The sequence below is a fragment of the Rhagoletis pomonella genome, unplaced genomic scaffold (genome assembly GCF_013731165.1).
Source record: "Rhagoletis pomonella isolate Grant_MI unplaced genomic scaffold, Rhpom_1.0 Rhpom_scaffold_17120, whole genome shotgun sequence".
NCBI classification, from domain to species: Eukaryota; Metazoa; Arthropoda; class Insecta; order Diptera; family Tephritidae; genus Rhagoletis; species Rhagoletis pomonella.
This window is the reverse complement of record NW_023475648.1, coordinates 471-3184: the sequence shown is the minus strand read 5'-3', so window position 1 is coordinate 3184 and position 2714 is coordinate 471. Positions and strand designations below refer to the sequence as shown.

Genomic DNA, 2714 nt, shown 5'->3' with positions numbered 1-2714 from the left:
TATGGATATTGTTATCGGTATTTTTATCGACACAGTTATCAACAGGGATATCCATATAATAATCAGAACATGGAATGTGATCACATTAAATGACATCACATCACATTATATCACATGATATGAAGAGACATCACATGACATTACATCACATAATATGACATCACATCATACGATATCACGTGACATGATATCATGTGATATGACATCACATTATATGGCATGACATCACATGACTTGACATCACATGATATATCATCGTATGATATGACATGGCATTACATGACGTGGCATCACATGATATGACATCATATGGTATGACATCATATGACATGACATCAGAGGATATGAAAACACATGACATACATCCTATCACATCACATAAAATCACGTCACATCTTATCACGTCATCGCAACTCATCTCATCTACGTGAATAGAAAAAGAAAAGGATATAAGCAAAGATGTGAAAGATAAAAACAAAGATGATGACCAAGGTAAAGTTACCGATTTCAAAACCAAAAAGAGAGATTTTATAGTTTCGAAATTGGTTGAAAACCGTCGTTTAAAAATTTCCATATTTGTGTATGGTTAATTTGCAACCTGTTCAATTTAAGCTGTTTCGCATTTTGTTTTACTTCGTGTTTGAAATTCAACTTTGAAATAAAGATAAATATGAAGATGAAGAAACAAGTGATAACGATGAAGACAAAAAAAGGCAAAAGTGAAGATAAAGACGAAAATTGAGATAAAGGCGAAAATGGAGACAATGAGAAATACATAAGAATTAGGTTAAAAGATAGCAATCGAAATAAAATCAGCCATAAAGGTTACTGAATTTATCGAATCATCGAAGTTTATAATTATCGAAATTTATCCATGCTTATTGAATTATCGCAACGTATCGAATTATTCAAACTGATCAATATTTACTGAGTTGTCGAAATGTATAGACACAGAAACTTAGTTGTCCAAATTTACGGATAGTTATCGAGCTATAAAAACGTGTGGGATTAACGAAACTTGTCAAGTTAAAGAAATATATCAAGTTATCGATATTTATTGAATTATCATTATTTATAGACTTAACAAAATATTTCGAGGAGTCGTAATGCATGGAGTTCTTTCAACTTACAGAGTTATCGATAATTATTGATCTACTGAAATTGGTTGGTTCAACAAAGCAAAATTTATTTATATAAGCTTATGATTTATCACTGCTTATATTAACAGAGTGTAGATAGTATTAGATAGTTTTCGAAAAATGTGGAGATGTCAAAAGTAAAAACTTATAAAGGTATCCAAAGCTTTTACATTTTTGAGTTATCGAATTTATCGAGCCATCGAATTTCCCAGTCATCGAAATTGGTCGAGTTAACGAATTTTGTTGAGTATTCGAATTTTAGTGTTCTTGAAATTCATCGAACTATCGATATGTATCAAATCATCGAAATTTATCGATAAACTTGAATGTATCGGGTCAGTTCCAAGTCCTGCCGAAGTCCTCCAAAGACCTTCTCAAGAATTTCCGGTTAGTTAATTTTTAACCGTATAAGTATCGCTACGTGTTAAGTTAGAAAATCTCTCCAAGGCTTCTAAAACTAGAAAAACTGTCGAATTTCGACAGTAACTGGAACTCTAGTAATAATAATTACAAAAGACTTAAAAAACAAGCCTTGGCTAACAACTTTGTACAATTCCGTACAAGTATTTTACACACGCATAAGGCATACTAATTTTCACATTTGTAATACTTGCAAATAATTTGTCTTGGACGTATGTACATTAATTTGTAAGCCCAATTAATGTTTTTATAATACACACTGATACCAATAAAAAAGAGGAAACACTTTGGCGCTAATTGTACACATATCGCTCGTTGCCATCATTGTCTCGCTCAACTCCACTTGTCGCCCAACTTGTTTAAAGCACGCTCCACGCCGTTGGCACATTCTGACCAGGTCATTAGCACTCTAAATTCATGAACCTAAAACCAAATCAGTTATTCTGTTATTTGGAAGAACCATATTACTAGCACTTCGCTTACAGGCATGTTATTACTCCGGCACTATGAGATAACACGATGATGTTTGCAAGTATAATTTAATTGCTACAAATTTAACAGTTTGAATACTTTTTCTCTGTGGACGCGAGTGAAGATGGTGGAAATCGAATTTGTCAAACCACTAGCTACGAGGAAAATCTTTCTATTGCAAAAGAACACAATAAATTTAGCACAGGTCATGGTACAATCAATCCTTTACCTTTAAGCTGTCTAAATCTAAAACAACAACACCAACAACAACTAATATCGGTGTTATGTTTACCCATAGATATTGTCCTGGTCACAAAACAAAACAAATTCCTTCACAAAAGCATCCCATCATCTTTGGTGGCCGCATTTGTTGTTCTTGCTCCATAGCGCTCTTAACTACAAAATATTGAAGCAATTATTACTTAGTAATGTTGTTAGTCATATTCTGCAGCTAATTAATAATATACCTGTTTATTGTACTTAAACGATAATAAAAGCCCACAGCAAATAAATAAAGCAATTTTGAGTTGTCAAAAATCTCAAGTTGTCAACATTCTCCAGCGACGGTCCTGCCAACATCCAATTTATCGATTAATTAAGAAAAACCATCGATCAAATATAATTCATTATAACCGAGGTGTATCGGTATGCATTTTTTTTTGTTGAAAATATAATAAATGGGTT

The 2714-nt window shown here is 32.6% G+C and overlaps 1 long non-coding RNA gene across 1 annotated transcript; it reads right to left on the bottom strand.

Moving 5' to 3' along the window:
- Positions 1-1598: 1598 nt before the first annotated feature.
- On the bottom strand, positions 1599-2486 carry LOC118757374. Its single transcript, XR_004995210.1, has 3 exons — positions 2260-2486; positions 2043-2202; positions 1599-1982 (listed from the first exon to the last, which is right to left on the bottom strand). It is a non-coding gene; the product is annotated as an uncharacterized LOC118757374 (long non-coding RNA).
- Between the last annotated feature and the right edge of the window lie 228 nt (positions 2487-2714).